The 21424-nt window shown below is 43.5% G+C and overlaps 1 protein-coding gene across 2 annotated transcripts in view; it reads left to right on the plus strand.

The window, feature by feature from the left end:
• The window catches only part of TRPM3 (transient receptor potential cation channel subfamily M member 3), a 495097-nt gene that overhangs the window by 45499 nt on the left and 428174 nt on the right, over positions 1-21424 (plus strand). The window lies entirely within an intron of this gene.

Here is a 21424-nt window from a genome sequence, read left to right on the forward strand (position 1 = left end):
GCCCCCACTCAAACAACCCTCTCCCACTTGATGTCTTGTCTGTTTAAACATTGAAGAAAATGTAATGAAACTGATTAAGTGAAATTGAAAATTCTCTCACATGCGGAATTTCACTGTTGGCCATGTTGGGGAATGGCCGGAGTCTTGTGCAAAGCCACAAAACAAATGATGATCTGATTGACTTAGTTGTGTCAAGAATTGAAGAAATCTGAAGATGAGTACAAGACAGGCTCTTCAGCAGTGAATTATTCAAATATCAAAACATTGAGAGAAACCTTTGCACAAAATTTTTTTTTTTACCAAGGTGGCCATTTTAATACTGGTACTATGACTTTCATGCAAATTTGTTAGGAAACCTAGCTACATCCCCATCCACCAAAAACAAAATCAAAGCAAAACAAAAACAGTAGAGCCATGTATCCTTAGAAACAATAGACTCATTCTAAGAATCAACACAGATGGATTAAAACTTAAGTTTTTGACATAAAATTTCGTTTTTCCTGGATCAAGTCCCATTCAAACTTTCGACCCCACTATTTATAACAAAACGTGTTTTCCCACACTGAATAGGGTCATTTCCAGTTAGCCTTTCCTGGTCATGGTTAGTCTTAAATCACCGCAGTGATGTCCTGAATTTTGTCCAGACCTTGCCAGGTCTCTGCTTTTTTTTTTTTTTTTTTTTTTTTTTTTAAAGCTACACTGACAACAGTAATAACTATTGAGAATCTGTGTATTATTCTGTGACTACTATGACTTTATTCTAAGATATCCCATGTGTCTTCAAATACGTGTCTTCTCATTAGAATAAGTGCCCTCTCCTTTCATCCTTTGAACCCTGTGAGGGAGAAAGTTATGTTGTTCCCCTTTTAGATGTGAAGCCCCTGGAGCAGGAGGTTGGTAAGTCACTTGCTCTGGAGGGGAATCTGGTGCCAGAGTCTGCAGCCAATGTTGGCAAGTGACGTCACAGGGTCGAGAAACACCGAAACTCTCACCTACCCCAAATCCAGTGGTTATGTGACCATAAGCCATATTCATTACTACTTTAAATCACACACACACACACACACACACACACACACAAATCATACAAACAGGAGCAAGTAAATACCCATGCCAGGAAATTCTCTCCTCCTAAATGGCTTCCTCACATTACCAATTAGAGTAAAAGCTACAAGAATCAGTTGCACAGATTGCTTACCTCATGCTTAGAAAAAATACCGTGTCATATTTAGACAATAAGAGCTAAACTAATAATTTACCTGTTCTGATAGCTATAAAAATAGAATTAATTACAGGCTGTTGAGTTATATTAACCATAATCATGTTGACCGTGATCTTCTGGCCTCTCTGTTTGATGGAGAAAAAACTAACTCATGTTAAAGCCCTGATTTAATACAATCAAAAGATGCATTTTTACAAAGAAGGAAAATGGATCTAGAAAAGAAAGTTTAAATTAGAACAGTTTGATATGATAGATGCATATTTTCCTTTGATCAGTGATTTTCCAGCTTTCTAATAGCTACTTAGGGAAATAACATCAAGATAATCATAAATGTATCAATAGAAAATTAAGCATTACTTTTTCAGCATGAACTCAGCAGTAGTTCTTTTGGGTTTTAAAAAAACTGAATAATATTTAATTCCGGCATATCCTAGAGTTCCTGCTATATATAAGCAACTAGTTTGAAAAGCACAACTCTGTGCTTTAATAGTATGTGGCAGAAGAAATAAGATTTTCTAAACAAATTGGTTTATTGTTCAATGATCATCTGTGGAGTGGAATGGGGGAAGGCACTGCAACTTATCGAGAAAACATGAACAGGCTGAGTGGAACATGGGCATTAGTTGAAGCTACGTCTCTGACCAGCACAACTGAAGCAGTTGGACAGGGTCCACGGCTGGCTACTCAGGGATGAGCTCTCCCTCCATCCTCAAGGTCAGTGCAGGGAAACTAATCGAAGGACTGGGAATACAGTCAGACAGTATGTTTCTTCTTCAAAACGAGTAGTCTTCGCTTTGCTGTATAGTGAAAACCACACCCTCATTCCCGTTTTCCTTTTATGCCTCAACCTCCCAAGAAGTTGAGAGGTAGGATTTTGGCCCTGATTCAGGATCTTGCATTAAGCTTACATTTTTGGCTGTTCAGTCTCAACTCTGCCACCCTCCATCCTCATCCTTTTCTACTCGGCTTTCCCTGGTCTTCTATTCATAGTTTTATTTTCACTGGTTTCTGTACCTGATGCTGTGTGTAGTTTTAGTTTTTGTGACTTATCATGAGACTTGAAGAGACAGTTTAACTGCAAGGAAAATGCCTGCGTCTGGATCTTGGCTCTGCCACTCAACGAGCTGTGTGACCTTGGACAACAGGTGAATCTAGCTATCACATTTGCAGAATGGGGTAATAATGGTACCTGCCTCTAAGGGTAAATGTGAGGATTAAGTGAGTTAATATCAGTTAAGTGCTTTAGAATGGAGTCTGGCACATGGTAAGTTCTTAATAAGTATTAGCTGTTGAAGAGATGGATGGATAGACATAGTCTGGGGGGAAGAGAAATGGGCAAATGCTTGGTAAAATGCTTTGTAGAAATAATGGTAAGTTAACTACCTTAACTTAAAAAAAAATAATTGGGGCACCTGGGTGGCTCAGTGGGTTAAGCCTCTGCCTTTGGCTCAGGTCATGATCCCAGGGTCCTCAGATCGAGCCCCATAAGGGGCTCCCTGCCCAGCAGAAAGCCTACTTCTCCCTCTCCCTCTGCCCCTGCTTGTGTTCCCTCTCTAGCTGTCTCTCTGTGTGTCAAATAAATAAATAAAATCTTTAAAAAAATTAACTGATGATCTGAAGGCAAAATGTGGTCCGGACACTCAGCAACTAGAATAGCAAATAGAGAAATCTCGAATGACATAAACGTTGTCACACATGAGGGCATTCCATAAACTGCTGGAAACTAGACCCGAAATGTGTGGGTTTCCCTCGATAAAGAAATCAGATAGGCTTGTATTGTGTGATACTAGTTTTACTCAGTTTCTCTTTGAAATTATGTCTTAGAGTCCTGGGCCCAGCAACCTGAGGATGACTGCCTAATTAAGAGATTAGCCTTACCTAATCAAGAGATCCAGTACGAAAAACATTCAAATTCCATTTCTTACTCTTCCCCCTTACCTCTCTTTTCTTCTTTCCTGGCACTAAGATGTCTGTGATATCCCTCACAGGAGCAGAAGAGAGATAAAGGCACCTGACATTTATTGATTTCCTCCGTATGAATGAGGTCCGCTGCCAGAAGCTCTACGCCACATCCTTTGCGACGGGCGGTTGTCCGTATCCCCACTTACATTATAGGTTCAGAGGAGTTAAATGAATCTCCCAGCATCTTTCATTTTAAGTAAATGGCAGGGCTGGAGTCAAACCCTGGTCATTATGGCGCTAGGGCCCATTCTCTTATAAAGAAGCCCAGGTTGGCATCTCTCATCCCTGTGGCACAGAATCTATGCATAAAGCTGTAGCTAGAATGCACTAATTTGTTCTCACTTAATTAGGAACCTATAAGCAATAGATACAGAGTCTGGTTCAGTTTTTAAAGTTAAAAAATTTAAAATTTAAAAAAAAATTTTTTAAATTTTTTAAATTAACATTTTATGTATTATTAGCCGCAGGGATACAGGTCTGTGAATCGTCAGGTTTACACACTTCACAGCACTCGCCATAGCACATACCCTCCCCAATATCCATAACCCCACCACCCCCTCCCTCCCCGCCCCCCAGCAACCCTCAGTTTGTTTTGTGAGATTAAGAGTCTCTTATGATTTTTCTCCCTCCCAAACCCAACTTGTTTCATTTATTCCTTTCCTACCTATGGTCAACTTTTGAAGACAGGTTTTCCTGGGTAGTTTAATATTACTCATTTCATTTTCATCGTCATATTCCTGCGGATTCAACTTTCTAATAATCTCTTGCCTTTTATTTGATTTGTTGTTGATTACCCATAGCTAAACTCATTTCCTAAAATGCTTTCCCTATCTTTATTCGTTAAGGCATGAGGTATATTTCTCTTTCATGTAATAGTTCAATACTAGCAAACAGCTTTGCTGTCCTCAAAACATGGCTTTGAATGTTGCCTCTTTTCCGGGAAGGGAGAAGCAGGTAGTCCAAGGCAAGGAGACTGCCCCCAAATGGCGCATATTCCTGCTACTGCCATCTTACTGGTCCAAACTCACTCATACAGTAAAACTAGCTACAAAACCAGTGTACCTTCTAACCGGGCAGGTGCAGAGATGAGGTTCTCCTGCTGAAAGGAAAACATACTGGGGCACAATCCAAGGGGTCTCTGACTCCTCCCAAAGTAAAGAACCTTCACGAGTCCCACTGTCTCTCCTACGGAAGCTGATCTAAAGTTCCACTGCCCTCTCTGAGGTCCTACCTTGCCCATTCAGTTTTTTCTCCAAACCCTCACCAACATAGAATTACATCAGTTTTAGAGCCAGAAAGAAATCTTTTAAAGCAACAGTTAAGGTCTTGGTAGATGTAGAAGTCTGTATTTTACAAGCTGATCAGCTGATTTGGAAAAATCTCCAGCCTTTCTCCAGGATGGGGGGAGGGGTGAGATTTCTTTTCATTCTAACCACGAGACAAAGACTTATATTTGTGTTACAAAGAGGCAATAACTAGACTGCAAAGATAATTCCAGATTTGCATATCTCTTCTTATCCTCTCTGCCTTCGCAAACTTCAGCATTTTTTTGTAGTGAATATGTTGTTGTTGGCAGGGACCATTCGGCAACTCGGAGTTCTGCAAATGTTGTTCTTCTAAAATACCTTGCTCTGGTTTTGTGTTGTTTTGATTTTTTTTTTTTTTAAGAAAATATATCTGATAAGAAATCTGGCCCCCGGAGAATCTAGGGAACAAAGCTTGCAGAAGCTGTCGTGGGTTTGCTCCATAAGTTGGTGTGGAGGCAGAGTGAGGACCTGTTTGTGCTTTTCTCCCAGTGGTCTGTGTTTTCGTTCAGCAGTGGAGAGCTTTGTAGCTGAACCTCTGGTCTCACGGTGCATCATTCCTGGCCTGACGGGGTAGACAAAGTGCGTGAAGATCGATGCCGGAATCCCACCGCACAAGTCGGTTCGCCTACAGGTGACAGGCTTCTCTGTTGCATTTTCTGCTGATCTAGGGCATTTCCCCCTCCTGTTTCAGGAACAAATAACTAATACATTTTAATAATAGCTCCTCATCCAGATATGTCCCCCCCTTCATTTGCGAGTTGATTTGGGTGATGAGAATTTTGGCAACAGAGTGAAATAGAATAGTGTCATGGTCAACACCCACTAAAATCTAAATTGAACAGAATGATAACTTGGCATATTAAATTGCAGGACTGGTGGCTTTAAATCCACTTTTCTTTGATTAGAATGAATTTATGTTCTAGGCAGAGACTAAAGGGCATGCTTTTAAAAAAATTAATTTGGGATCCTTCTGTTCCTATCTACCCATCCCCGCCCTGTGATCCCCACTGGTAACCATTTTTATGACTTTTTTAATACGCTTAATGTATAAATGCAAGTACACATTCCCCTGCCTTTCTTACGTGAAAGAGCATATAAGTTGTATACATTCTACTCTGTACTTGGCATTTCTCATGTAAGCTATCGTAGGGAGCTTTTGATGCAACTACATAAACTGTTTCCTCATTCTTTCGTAGGGCTGCCTTGTTTTCTACGGTGTGGTTGTGTCAGAGTTTGTTTATAACTAGTCTAAGGGGAATTACGTGCTCAAGTGCTCTAATATCCTTAACTACTCAAAGGTAGGCACTAGTAGCCTGAATTTGCAGAAGAGGAAAGCCCTGGGAGCTTCTGTGTGCTTTCAGGGTGGGGTCCTGATCTATTGCCCCTTGGAAGCAGTAATACCAGTTCTTAAATACTGGGTGGTCTTGAGGAAATCTTCTTCCTCTGTATGCTCACAGGGAAGTTTTTCTATGCCAGAGGTTCTCACACAAGAGAATCCATCCATTGATGCCTCTGAAAATGCAGATTTCCAGGCTCTGATCTCATAAGTTCTCATCAGCAGGTCTGAGGTGAGTTGCTGGAACACATCTGTTACCAGAAGCCCAACTCTAGCAGGGCCATTCATGTAGAATGGTACCTACATGTCCTGCTTGGCAATCTTCATTTTGAACCTATACCTCCCAGATGATTGAGGAGCAGTGAGCCCTGCTCCATGCTTTAGCCCAGAGCCGTAGATGGTGTCTAGAGGCTCACATTATTTGTGGTGGGCATCCTGCTGGGTAGTCAGTCAGTGGCATTCCCAGGTCCCACTGCCATCTGGTTCCACAGTAGTACTTTGGGCCAGGCCTTGTTCTCCAGGGCACTTTTCACGCTGGCCATGCACAGGCTGCCTTAGGCTCCCGTGGGTGCAGCAAAGCATAAGGCTGAATATCTCTGGTGCCTTTGGGATTGAGAAAGACTACAGTTCTCTGTAGCAAATTAGCATATAAATAAGGTGTTAGATTCCCAGATCCTGAGTGCACCAAGAATTGAAAGTAGATGCCAGAGATTTAATTAGGAAACTCTCACAATCTCCAATAAGGCAGAAAACAGAAAAACCTTCAGTGAGGAAGAGTTGCTTCCTGAGTTTACCTTTTACCTTTCTCTTGTTTCCACAATAATCAGGTCAGAAATCATAAGCCTGGGGCCATTTTTACAGAACGGACCACCACAGCATGTCAGAGCTTCAGGAACTTTCAGAGATCATATAGCATAAGGTGGTTTCATCGCTTCTCGGCCTTTTGGCTAAGATCCAGTGTAGCATAAGGTGGTTTCATCTGAGGCCCCTAGAAGAGACCCTTGATCTTCCAAGGGTCAGTGGACATCCTGAAGTCATAAACAGAATGCTGTGTCAAAGGAGTTTCTAATCTCCTCAAAATGATTCAGCTCTACCGGCGTAGCCTAGCACCTTCATTTTCCCAATGATGAAGCAAGGATCCAGAGGATTGCAGTGACTTGTCAAGGTTACATAATTATTTGCAGCAGGGATGGAGCTGGAACATGGGAATCTTAATATGTGGTCACTGATGTCTTCAAGACTTTGAAAATCATCTATGAACGTGGCCCCCAGTATGAGCCCTTGGCAGTGAAGAAATACGCCATTACCAGGTCCAACAGCCGTTACGATTGTAAGTGTTGGTTGACCACTTACTTGGTGCTAGTGACTGTCCTGAGTACTTTACATACTAGCTCAGTTGGTTCTAATAATCATCCCATAAAGGAAGTGGCATTATTATTATCGTTATTATTGTTGTTGCCCTCTCCATTTTATTTATGAGGAAAAGGAAGTACAGAAATTCATTCATTTGCTGGTATTCCGACTCCAGCACTTTGGCCCCATAAGCCACGCTCTGCATTATTATGTGAGGGCTGTTTCTCGCTGGGAAATGATGATTAAGGCCAAGGTTGAGAGTAATGACCAAAGCTTTTACCTATCTGCGTTCTTATGAAACATGAAACATAATAGAATCTTGGCTCTGTGCCTGGTAACTTCTGCACTTGAACATAAGCCCTGAAATGAAGAAACGCCACTGAGATGTTTTCAGTGATAAAAGACTAGATGGTTATGTACTCGGATGTCCACAGTGATTATCTCTTGGTCCTCCAGTGAGTGCAATTTGATGTTTGCTTGGCACTGATCTGTATTCCAAATGTTCTACAAAGTACATCTGCTACTTGGATAGTCAAAAAGAAAATAAATATTATTTTTAAAATATGGTATAAGCAACCTAGAGATTCATCGCCTCCTTTCTGTCTCAAACCATCGAAAGGCTTCCTTGACTACTTCCGTAGACATTTACTGTCCAGTTTCGGGCCTTGAGGGTATCCAACCCCTAAAGTCACTGAAGACAGACCTTCTCCAAATCCGTAGAATGCTATGAATGGGTGGATTGCAGGAGTTAGCTTTTGGGTACAGCGAGGTGACCAAGGACTGGATACTTTGGAGAGATGAGATGAGAAAGGGGAATGGGAACCAGGGGGGATCAGCAGGGCAGAGGCCTTTCAGACAGAGCACATAAGAAAGAGTGGTCTGGGGGCACCTGGGTGGCTCAGTGGGTTAAAGCCTCTGCCTTCGGCTCAGGTCGTGATCTCAGGGTCCTGGGATCGAGCCCCGCATCAGACTCTCTGCTCAGTGGGGAGCCTGCTTCCCCCTCTCTCTCTGCCTGCCTCTCTGCCTACTTGTGATCTCTGTCTCCAGTCAAACAGTGCTCATCTTTTTTAAAAAAAAAAAAAAGGTGGTCTGAATGGTGAATTGTGTTTAGCCATAGTTTCCCACTTTAGGGGAAAAAAAACAGTAATTTCATACGCAGCAGCCTTTAGTGCTAGTCGGCAATGATTCACCAGTGTGTGTCTCTAATGCCAAAACTCCGAGTTGTTAATTAAACAACGGCCTGGATGTGACCCCGCTCTGCGTCTCAGGCCCTCAGGGACCCTCTCTGTTCCTTGCTGTCACAAAACAGTATGAGCCCAACTTAAAGACTGCGCCCCATCTGCCAAGACCCCATTTACAAAACAGTTTTAGAATCCACTATTCGTGACCAGGAAGGCCTCCGCCATAGAGTTTCTTGTGATTTCGAGTGTCTACGTTAATGGGCAATTTCTTGGGAAGTCTGCATGGAATTCATCTCTTTGGATTGCATTTCTTGGTATGAAAATCAGACCATATGTTCGTTTCTCGGGCAACCTAATGTTTCTCAAGTGGTCAAGCTCTGCCCTAGGCAGGTTTTCCAATATTTTAATAGTAGGGTTTACAAAGTCAAGTCTTGTTTAGATATTATTGTCATCGGGATAGACAATATTTTACTTGAATGAATGTTTTTTCCCACAAGACTGGGTTGTAGAACTTGAAGGTGTCACGGCTTACTGTCTCTAACTTGAAACAGCTGGGTAGGAACACTTCTCAAATGCACGATCCATTTCTGTCCCTTTTGAAGTAAAGCCCTGTACTTTGGGGTGGCTGGGATGGGGGTCAGCATTGTACACACAAGTGATTATTTCTGAAGAGAACTGATGAGTATGCAGTTGTGTCTCTGCACTTGAGTTCCGGCCTCCTGTCCCGGGTCAGTTTGGGTATCTGCCCTTGAATTGGGATCTCTTCCTTAATAGGCCGCTTCCAAGTGTCCTTCCTTACTCTTCTCAGCATGCCAGTCACACACGTGTTCTACGAATTTTGGCTACTTTGCTCAATCTCCTGGGTTCCAGGATTACTTTAGGTGGTTGAGACCGTAAGATGAATGCTTTTTAGGTCAGTGAATTTTGTCCTATGAGCATCAGTAGATACTTTTAATGGTTTTTTCCTTTTAATAAATTTACTTAATGATATGCCCTCAAAGTATTCAGAACAGGTCCGTGGCCCCGTTGTTGAGAAATGTAGGATGAGCAGCTGAGTCACAGCTTCTGCAGCCGCCCTTCGACCACGTTCCTTAGCCAGTGAGAAGCAGTACGTAAGTTTTCCAGAATCTCCCAGGATTCCGAGCTCTCATTCATTCATTCACTCCCTCATCAAAGAGGTATTTAGGAAGGATTAATTCTGTACTTGTATGCAGAATGAACTCAAGGCTACAGAGGCTTAAGAGGGAATGGGGCTTCAAAGAAATAGGATGCTGAAAGAACTTTAAACTAGTTAGAGGCGTTTTCGATCATTGAGCGTGAAAAAAATCACCCTTACTTGACATTCCCCCTTGAACATGTTTTCTCCATCCACTAGCTTTGAGAATCTTCAGTGACTATTACCTTTTCCTATAAAAGTCAGTTTTGTGGTATGGTTCATCATTGCAGGGATTTGGACAAGTGACATCCACAGAATATTCTGAAAGAGCTGTGTGTCGATTGCTTACGAGCCCTGTCACCTAACTACAGGGAAGCATGTTATAAGCAAGCATCTCATACTGGTCATTGGCCTCCAGTTCTCTTTGTTTAAAACTAGATTTCCCAGATTTTTTTTTCTCAAACTATTTTCTCTTTTTAATATGCCTGCATATTAATTCTAGTTTTTGAACAATTACAATGTGTCATGCCCTACCTCAGGCACGCGAGACACACTCCCAGCCTGTAAAAGCTTATGGGTTAGAAAAGAATAACAGTAGAGGCGCCTGGCTGGCTCAGTTGGTTAAGTGGTTAAGTGTCTGCCTTTGGTCTGGGTCATGATCTCAGCTCTTGGGATCGAGTCCTGCTTCGGGCTCCCTGATCAGCAGAGAGCCTGCTTCGCCCTCTCCTTCTGCTGTTGCCCCTGCCTGTGTTCTCTTGCTCTCTCTGTCAAATAAATAAAATCTTAAAAAAAGAGAAAAGAATAACAATAAGTCAATAATTATCATTATTTTGTTGCAGTTATGGTAAAGATTATGAATTAGAAGTGCATCCCTTATGGGAGTAGAGTATTAAACCGGCTTTTTTTTTTTTTTTAAGATTTTATTTATTTATTTGAGACAGAGAGAGATCACAAGTAGGCAGAGAGGCAGGCAGAGAGAGAGGAGGAAGCAGGCTCCCTGCGGAGCAGAGAGCCCGATGTGGGGCTCAATCCCAGGACCCTGAGATCATGACCCGAGCCAAAGGCAGCGGCTTAATCCACTAAGCCACCCAGGTGCCCCTAAACCCAGCTTTTAAAGCTTCTTTTATGGGGGCGCCGTATCATAAGAGTTTCCACTGCCTATCACATGTCGATGTCTTTTTTTCCCCCTTTTTTTGTGTTTTCAACCCAACTTGCTCTCTTCTCATTTCCACAGACATGCTTTCCAGCTCACCATCAGCCAGGACTTTTCCAGATCTTCATTTCACTGACTTAGGACCTCTTCCACACCTGTCTCCCATTTTGTTCTTTTTTAATGCCGTACCCCCAAATTAAGCATCCACAATGTCACCTTGAAAGCGAAAGTTATCTGCTCCCCAGACACCTTCGGTGGTCTCCTGTCGCTCGCACATGGAAAGCCAAGCTTTCTAGACTGCATTCTAGGCTGTTCTCAGCCTGGCTCCAGATTTATGCTGCATTATTTCACTCATTCATTCATTCATTCATTCATTCATTCATTCAAGAGAGAAAGAGCTAGTGGGGTGGGGAGGGGTAGAAGGAGAGAGAGAATCTCAAGCTAGCTACTCGCCCCATGCAGAGCCCAAGGCAGGCCCTGAGATCATGACCTGAGCCAAAACCAAGAGTCGGACGCTTCACGGACCGAGACACCTAGGCGCCCCTGCATTATGTCTCTGAACACATTCTTCCCTCAGCCACCCTAGTCTACTGATTGTCCTCAGCATGTGCACTCACGTCCATAAGCAGCTGCATCACACATGCTCTCCTACCTTGAGGGACTGAGTCCCCCAGTCCTCCTATTTCAGTTCTGATTCTTCCTGGAAAGACTTTTACATCTGCAGAGGGTTCTCTCCTTTCCAAGTTCATACCGTGGGTCTGCCTTTGGTACTCAACACAGTTTTTTTTTTTTTTTTCCTATTGTTTCACTGCCCTGGAACATGTGGTGACATACCGAGGGCTGACAGTGTCTGGAGAGCAAGGACCCTGTCACCTTCAGGATGCAGCACATGCCTTGCAGGAAGTGGGTGCCAGGTAAATATTTATTGATTTCATTAGAAAATTCTGGCTGTGCTCAGCATCAGTTATTGACCAGCGTCAGTGCGAATCTCCATGGGGAACAGGCTCCCCGGAGGTAACCGATGGAAGAGCTTCAGGACTCTCCCAAGTGGCAGTTTATGGGAGGAGGGTAGGTCCAGTGATAGGAATGTGAACCTGCCTTGAAGATGTGGCCAGGATGGCTGGATTCCAGGCATAGAAGAGCAGTAGTGTGGTTTGATTGTTTACTTTAGAAAGTAGGGTTTGTCTTCCATGCCGGTTCTTATCTCATCAATATTTGATTGCTGTTTGTTTTTTTTTTTTCTGGGAATGTAAGAGTAAGTATATTGAATTTTCATTTACTCAAACAAAAGTATTTAGTAAGCAAAATCAGCAGCTTTAAGCATTGTTCCCCTGGCTGTAGTGAAGTGGCTTATATTTTATAAAATTTGCTTTTGTGTGGTTTCTGGTATGTTTATATTGCTAGATCTTGCAATTAGCAGAATGTAAAGGGCAAAGAAATGACTGATTTTCCTTGGTCTTGAATAAGAAGTTGAAAGCATAAAAAAGGAAGCTATTAAGACAGTAACGTAGGCTATCTAAATGTAAAGATATAAAACGGAAATGCCCTTAAGACTACCTTGTTAGACTCATTGGTGCATCCTGCATTTTAATAAAGGGCAGATAGATTAAAGCTATAGAGCATTACAGAATTGGCTTTCTGAGTTCCCGATGGTAAGACGGCATGTTCCTGGCGGATCCAGGGCAGTGGGACTGGGGTTGCAGGTGCTTATTTAATATTTATTATGCATCTTCCCTGGAAGTTGGTGTTTGTCTTTAAATTTTCATTGCACAGCTGTGGATCACTGCAGACATTTCTAGACCTTAAAGTAGGGAATTAGCTATAGAGGCTGGAGGTTCCCAGAAGCAAGGAGACCATTTCAGCCCATCTCAATAAGCTCTTGTGCCAGCAGAGAGGAACTCCTGTTTCCATGGCCACTGTCGGGGAGTCAGCAGGGTCACATCCTGTGTCAGGGGTTCCCAAGACCAACCTCCCCCCAACACTGGTGACTCCCTAGCAACACTCACAGAATTTACGCAGTTGTACTCATGGCAAGATTTATTACAAGGAAAAGACCCAAAGCCAGCTCAGCCATAGGACAAAGATGCATGGATGAAGAGATAAGAGACCAAGCTCAAGTTTCCTGAGCCCTCCCTGCAGAGTCACCCAGGGTATGCTGATCCCTCTGTCAGAGGAGTGACCATTGTATGAAATGGTTTCCACCAGGAAGGCTCATTAGGCACTCAGTGCTCAGGGGTTTTCTTAGGGGTTGGTCCCGTAGGCATCTTCTGCCTACCCGATTCCAGACACATGAAAAAAAACAAGTGCTCAACATAAACCATATTGTTCCCCAAAACAGTGTAGGCACACTGAGCCACTCATATCCTTGTGGGAACGGTGGGAACCTTCTGAATGTCCTGAGTTTTCTGACGCCAGCCAAGGGGCCCAGCTTGCAGAGAGGACTTCCAGTCCTCTCCTATCTAGCATGTTGACTTTTTCTCCACACCCTCCAAGTCTCCGATGCAGTTGCACTTGAGGACTATGACTGGGTCGTCCCAAGCCACCAACTTATCTCTATCCTCACTGACTCATTTGAAACCATTCCATATTCTGTGCAAGTGGTCTCTGTCACCTCTCCATCTCCTGCCTTTTTTGTTAATAAAAAGTCAGCCACATGGGTCGTTTTTGAGTTCTTCCAGAGCTCTGACTGATTTCCTGTGTCAGGGCCTTGCTCTGCACCGCTCCCTGGCTAAGCACGTGCTTACTTCAGTTCCCACCATGGTACCCCCTCATTGAGGGTCTTCCCTGACCCTCCGTACAGGAAGAGGATCCACCTGATGCTCATTCTCAGAGAATGAGCTTCTCCTTCTCAGCATTGGTGACCATTGTAATTAAATAATACATTTTCATTTAATATTTGCCTTTCCTGGAGATGTAAGTTTCTTGATGGGATCAAGGCCACGTCTGTGTTGTTTGTAGCTACTTTTCTAGATAACTAGTACCTGTGGTCAACCGGTATTTGTTTCATGTTAGAATATATTTCTTTCGTTTTCACTGCTTTGGCAAATAAGGCATGGCTATATCAGAAAAATTCACCTCCCCCCATTGGACTGAAGGCAGATGAACGTGTAATTAGGATGCTGTGCTATGGGTTGAAAAGTCAATGGCTTGTGGCTCACATGCGCCATTTTTGAGTCCCGCATTCGCAGGGAAGCCCAGTGTTTCCACACAGTGGAGGCGTGAGAGTCAGGTGGGCCTTGGTTGGAAACCTACTGCTTCTCTACTTGGTGGATGACTTTGGACCAGTTACCGGATTTCCAAGAGCCTTATTTTTCCAGTCTTTAAAGTGAGGATACACTAAGGCCACCTTAGGAGTTGGAAGGCTGATGTGGTGAAATCAAATGTATGATGTACTGAGCACAGTGCTTGGCACACAGGAAGCCCTTGGTAAGTGAATCCTTGCTGATTCCAAGATCTTTCCTCTCACCTAATCAAGGAGTCCTTATTCTAAGTTTCCTCCACATATCTCTGTTCTGTTGGAAATCCCATCCCTTGGGAGCTGGTGGATCTCAAACCATTAGTGCGGACTCTTAACGTCTGTTGATTCCAGATCTGCCTGCTGTTACCTCTAACCTTAGGGCCAAATTCTGGTTTCTGGGGTAACACAGAACAAGTCTGATGCCTCCTCCACATTTCAGCCTTTTGAATGTATGAAGACAGCTGTCTGATCACGCCCGGACCTCCTCCTTCCAGAAGAAGCATGTGTAGTGTTATCAGCCACTCCTCAAATTGACAGACTGGCCCCCCTGCTTTCCAGACCCCTCGCAGTCTTGGCTGTCTTTCTGCACACGTGCTCCAAATGGGCCACAGATCCATCAGAGCTCTCCAGAGAAGCAGAACCAATGGGATAGATTTTGGGTTTTTAATTTTTTTTTTTTTTTTTTTTTTTTTTTTTTTTTACTTTAAGGAATTGGTTCATGGTATTATCTGGGCTGCCAAGTCCAAAGTCTGTGGAGCACGTCCTGGCAGGCTGGGAACTCAGGCAGGCATTGATGGTGTCTCCTTGAGGCAGAATTTCTTCTTCCTGTGAAATACGTTTTTGCTCTTCTGGCCTTCGCTTGATTGGAGGAGCCCTCTGCCATCCCCCCATTATTGATGGTAAATTGCCAAAATTCAGCTGATTGCAGGTGTTAACAAAATACCTGCAGCCACACCTGAGTTACTGTTTGATGACATAGCTCATGCTCCTGTCTAGCTGAGCGGCCATAAAATTAACTTTCACAGGCAGTAGGCTGCAAGTGTGATGCCGGAGCCCAGCACCAAGCATTTGCTCTGACTTGGGTCCAACACGGAGAATGTTAGCTCCCTTGTTCCGGAAACCACTTTCGTGTGAACATGCTCTGAGATTGTATTAACTTTTTAAAAAGAGACCGCACTGACTTGTTGGCACTGACTGTCTAGATGCCTCTTACAAGCGGGGGGCCTGGCCCTGTTAGAGAAGTTCCTGGTCCTGGTGGCGGGATGCCTAACAGCACAGGAAGACCCCAGATCAGAGGGAGGGTGGGGAAAGGGAGGAATTCTGTCCAGGAGCCCAGAGGAGGGAAGGAGGCCCTTCTCTTTAACATACCCATCCCCCAACCCTGGTCGAGCCCTTCTGTTCCCAAGCCCCTTCTGCCACCGAAAACCACTAGCAGAGTATAGGTAGTAATGACTCAGAGTGTTCTTTTTCCTACAGGTTACTTATAACCTAATACGTGACTCTGGAAATTTCCCACACATGACATAGAAATGTATTTATTACAGCAGCACTTCAGACTTCAAAGACAGGCGGAGAGGGAGATATTTTGGGAAACGGGCACAAGATTCAGCGGGTGGACCCAACTGTATCCTACTTTCCTGAAATCTGTTCCCTCTGCCTGACAGGAGGCTGACCTCTCCAAGAACTGCTTGTGTTCGATTGGCCTATAAAGCCAGTCGCTCTACGACTAGGCAGCTGGGCTGGGTCAGTCCCTCCTTTGGTTTCCTGATTCCCTTATCAATATCAACAGGGACTGTGGAGCTCAAAAATCAACAGGAGATGAAGAGAGTGCAGCCGATTACTTCAAAAACTGTGTAAGCCGGGGCGCCTGGGTGGCTCAGCTGGTTAAGCTTCCAACTCTTGATCACAGCCCAGGTCTTGAGCTCAGCGTCTTGAGTTCAGGTCCTGCTTTGGGCTCCACACTGGGCATGAAGCCTAGTTAAAAAAATAAAATAAAATAAAAAACCAGTAAGTGCAGTACCCATTAGGCAAAGCTCTAGATTTTAAGATCCTGCCAGGAGGCTGCACAGCTTGCTTAGAATGCATGGCTCACGGTTCTGGGAAAAAATGGCTTGTGCTGGGCCCTGCCCTACGTTCATTCTGTTCCTAAGTAGTACCGGTTTGTAGTGTCGTGTTTCCGAGAGTATGGTATCTAGACTGGGGGTGACGCAGGACAGTTTTAGGTTTTACGTGGTTGTTCATATTTTATTCAGCTCATGAGCTTATTTGTTTTAGTGCATATTCATGTAAAATGTAATGTTGTATTCATTTTAATGAATATTTAAGGAGTATAGCTGTTGCATTAAGCTACATAAAAATACAGTTGTTGCATATTGCTTGAAACAACATTAAGGTAGAACTTGGAAGGAAAATGTGAAATAAATAATAGTACGGGCAGTAGGCAGATATGATCAACATCGCGGCAGTGACATGGGAATGACTACAGTTAGAAAATAGCATGTCCAGGGAGAAAAATCTGGGTTTTACTATCAGGAATTCATTCAGATTTCACCTCCTTTATGGCCTTTTTCAAGTCTTGTATTTCACATCCATAAAACGGAAGTGATCGTATTTAACCTTAAGGACAGGTTTGAGGATTAGAGCTAATAATATGAAGTGTTGGCCACATCATAGAAACTCCATGAATAGAAATCATTGCCTTTGTTAGGTCTGTCAGAAAAAAAAAAAAAATGGTACACCTCTCAAATAGATGGGAACACAGGTAGAGATCCAGAGCAAGGCAGACAGCAAACGCATTAAATCCACGAGACCGCATCCATATAACTGAACAGTAGTTCAGCTGAGCCTGCTGAGGGCACTTTCTTATCTGAGTGGCCTCACATACAGAAGCAGAAGAAGACAACCATCAGGCTGAGGTGAGGCTGTGCTCTGTTTAAGAGGAGACTCAATGGAATGAAAACTGTCATGAGCGATTTTCAGTGGAAGGTGCAGAGGGGAAGAGCTGAAGGGGGAAAGTGGCAGGGACCCCCTGGTCAGGCACAGAAGCACCAAGAGGGGCATGGAAATCCAGGTCTCTGTAAAGGGCCTCACGAGCTCATCGCATGAGTGTCTGGAGACTTAAAATGACAGTGTCGCTGCAGATCAGATTCTTTTGTCCCCTTCCTCTGTTTGTTATTTATTTATTTATTTATTTTTACCTAAAGGAGAACACTCTGGAGCCTCCAAAGCATTTCTTCTCACCATTTCATCCTTCTCAATGAATATGCTGATATGATTTTCCTCACAAGGGAGCTCGTGTCCTCTACTGTGGACAAGTCCAAGCATGCCATATTAGTTTGCCAGGGCTGCCGTCACAAAGGACCACAGATGGTGTGGCTTACACAACAGAAATTCATTGTCTCCTCTTCTGGAGGATAGAAGACTGAGGTCAAGGTGTTAGCAAGGTTGGTTTCTTCTGAGGCCTCTTTCCTTCCTGTAGATGGCCTTCTTCTCCCTGTGTCTTCACATGGTCTTCCTTCTGTGCCTGTCTTTGTCTGAATTTCTTTTTCTTGTCAAGAAATTTTCTTCTTTTTGTCAAGACAAAATTTTCTTTTTCTTGTCAAGACAGCAGCCGAATGCCGAATTGAATTAGGGCCTTCCCTCGTGACCTCATTTTGCCTTATCTCTGTTAAGATCCTTGCTCCAAATGTAGTCACATTCTGTGGTACGAGGGGTTAGGACTTTAACATGTGAATTTCGGAAGATACAATTCAGTCCAAATACATGCCGTTAAGTGCTCCTGGAAAGGAAAATTCAGCGTGATCCACTGACTAGACCACAAGCTTCCTCTTCATCTCCATGAAGAGTACCTAATGATCTCAATCTCTGCACTGCATCCTAAGAATTAGAGTCAAATAATAATCCTATTCTGAAGTTTTGAAACTAATAAATTAGATTTCCTTTGAACATATGAAAAAATTGCAAGAGGCAGCACACTGTGATTGATGTTAATTTCCATTCACAGCTAATGAGTACTTTGTAAACACTGGAACGTAATATATTCTTCCTCAGTTCTAAGTCCCAATTTTCTAGTCTGCAAAAAATTTCACCCCCTACATAAGTTCTTTTAATACTCCTTTGAACTTGATTTGAGTCATGGCTCTAACACTAGCTACTTGAGTGGCCTTGGACAAGTTTGTTTCTATAGGTCTCACTCCATTCTTCTGTAAAATGGGGCCAGTTTCCCGATAGGGAAACTAAGAAGTAAGAGGAGCTGTTGCTCTGAAGTGCTTTGTACAATGTCCGGCATACAGTAGGCACTCAATGCACGATAGGTAAATCTATAAGGGTTATTTCTATAAATGGTATATGGGAAAAGGAGTGGCTTCTCAGATGTTGAGTCGAGCAGAGGTTGAGAAAGAGGTATTCTCCTTCAACTCTTGTTCTCTGTCACAAACAGAAACTATTCTGGATTACTTATAAGTCACTCATTCCAATCCACATTCATTTGCAAACTCAGAAGGACACACTCACCTTGAACTGTAGCAGCACCAATAGATGTGACACTGTCTGCAAGAAACTGGCGTGCAGATCTAAACTCTTAGGACGCCCACCTACATCATCAGTTCCTTTGAGAGAGCAAGCATCGAGGCTGGAGGGTTTATGCTGTATCAGGCCAGTAGTGCGAAGCCGTGGGTGACTCTGCCTGGGCGTGTGTTTGAACTGTGATCCAGCTGAGGCTGTGCTTTTGGCAAAATGTGGCATTTGGCTATAAGAAAGGATGTGTGTGGAACAGTCTTTGGCCACTCACAAATCTTGGATATATAAACATATGCTGAAAAGTAGGAAATTGGAAACCTTGTCTTTCCCCCTCTTGATTCTCTTGCTCATCCTGCATTGTCTCCTTTTCTAGGTGCTGTATTTTAAATCTCGCAGGCACCTCTCATTTTCTCTATTTTACTCTCCGTCACCAGTGTGTCTAATTGGCCTCACACCACCTCTTTGTTATTTTCTAAATCTTTTGCACTGACTTTACCTTAAGTTCCCACTAACTCTTGCCAGGATTGTTATTTTTATAACTAGTCTCCTTGACTTTATTCTCTGTGCTCTCCCATCCATCCACTTGCCTGATTAAGTTTCTTCAAATGTAACTCTGTTCAACCCGGTGAATTTTTAGCCAGCTACCCTCTTGGAGCACAACCTAATGGGAGTAACTAAGCAACGCCTTACCTCCTCACCTAGTTTTCAAATGAATTGGAACCTCCAAGTGTATTCTCAACTCACTGCTTAAACCACAATTAGGGCTAACGTTTACTGAGTGCTTACTAGCTGCGAAGCATATGAGCCATGCTGTCTGTGTGTCATTTCCTTAAATCTTCACAGTAACTGGATAAGAACTCATTAGGAGATGCTGTTATTGTCCTCAGGTTATATAAAGGAGGTGAGTTTGCTCGACTCCAAAGCTGTCCTCCTGCCCCAGTTCCAGTCCCTGCTGCTACCAATCTACCAGTGAGACCTTTGGGCATCTCCACTGGGAAGACCGTGAGCTACTTTATTACTGGGACCATGGAGATATCAACAGAATACATCCTTTTCTTACTCATAAGGTCTAGCACAGTGTTAGCCTCAGAAGAGACATTCCACGAATGTTTGGTGAATGGATAGAATGGATGGTTTCAGAGCAAGCATAACATGAAAGTTAAGCAACGTGGTACCCAGGGCTACTGTATGGACCCGCACCAACGCTGAGCCGAATTAAATTCCATTCATTTCACAACTACCTCTGTCTGCCTCAAGGGGCAGAATAAACTAATTCCGTGAACTTGGTGAGTTGGTGCTATGAAGGAACATTGCTGGTGTGTGGCTTCCTACAAGAGGGAAGAGAGTTCCGTAGCGGGCTCCTGAATAAGCAAAGAAGCAGAATGCAGAATGTGGGCAACGGCTCAAGCCAGTCCATAAATCAGGCTGCTGCCCCTCCTCAGAACCGTTCTCTTCCTTTAGCCTCTGTGCAACTGACTGGGTTGTCTTGGTCAGGCCCCTTCCCATTTTTTGACCAAGTACCTCCTCTCCAACCTAAAGAGGCTGCTAGAGATAGTTAACAGCTAGTGGGGGTTCAGGGGTCACACAGCATGCCAAAGGTATACATATGTCGACTGCGGCCAGCACAGCTAGTATGGGCCAGAGCTAGGGTTTACGCCCGCTAAGTGAACTTAAAGGTTTGAATGCCACCGTTGTAAGGCCTCTTCCACCTCCAAAATTCAGTGATTGTTCCACAAGCTCTCATTGACTCTGAAGCTCTTGAGTTGACTGGAATCTCTCCCACTCCAGTATCTGAAGATCCTTCACCCCATTTTGTGAGGTTTGGCCAGTCTTCTGTGGTAATAGTTTTTGTACTTCTACCCCATGGGCAGGGGAGGCTGCTGGGCCGATCTCCATCATGATGTAGCTCAGTCTGGCTGCCGTCTGCTGGGGGCATCCTGACTGGGGAGTGAAAGGAGGCAGAACAGACACTAGAAAGAAGCTTCACTTGCCAAGTCCACGTCACTGAGAAGCAATGTGATACTTAAACAGAAATTCTAAAATGTTTTCAGATTGGCGGAAGACCTCACTAATTCTCCAGCAGAGCTGAAAAATAGCACACGTTGGTCAAAATTGGGCTGTGGAATTATAGATGGCGTCTGTACCTCTTTCATGATCTTGTGTTTCATACACAGTAAGCAAGTTGGCCCTCACCCTCTGCCACCGGAACCTTGAGAGACAGCCTTCCATTCTCAAGGCCACCAACTCTGCGTGTGTATTTAGCAATAAATCTTTTCACTTCTGGGACACATCTTCTTCAGAATCTCTGTGCCATTAGCACTTAAATGAATGTGATGGGAAATGAGATGGGCAGCTCTGTGTACATGAGGATAATCAGGCAGAATGAGTTCACGTGCGAGACCCAGGATTGCACGGACATCTGCAGAGGGCAGCGTGTCTCCGCCGTGCATCACACTGTTCTTCGGCAGGGAGTTGAAATAAATGATCCTGAAGTCCCTTCAGGTTGTTAATGGCAAGATTCTAAACATCTACTGCAAGGCCAACAACTTTCTCCTTCTCTGTCTGCTCCTTTTTTTTTGCCCCTATAGTGTGATTCTGTGGAAGAGACACATTGGTTTGCAGGTTATAAGATTTCATGTGCATCATTGGTGCCAAGAGAGTCACCGAAACCACTTGGGAGAGGTGTAAATGTTTTGTCACTTTGTTTTTTGTAATCATGTTTTTTGTTTGTTTGTTTGTTTGTTTTGCCATGAAAATAGAGCTGTTGATGGTCATTTCAATCAAAAAGAAATTATTGTCTCACATGGATTTAGGGGAATTGATTTTATCTGGTGAAAGTGAGTTGTGTTTTGCTTGTGTACTGAAGAGAGCAGATGTTGGTATCTTGGACTTTGGCAGAAAACTCCTAGATACTTGGAATTATAGAGTTGTCTAGATAGTTATATGGTGTTTGGTTTGGTTATTGAATAGAAGTAGAAGAAAGCTCTTAGGATGACTG

The sequence above is a fragment of the Meles meles genome, chromosome 11 (assembly GCF_922984935.1).
Source record: "Meles meles chromosome 11, mMelMel3.1 paternal haplotype, whole genome shotgun sequence".
Taxonomy (NCBI): domain Eukaryota; kingdom Metazoa; phylum Chordata; class Mammalia; order Carnivora; family Mustelidae; genus Meles; species Meles meles.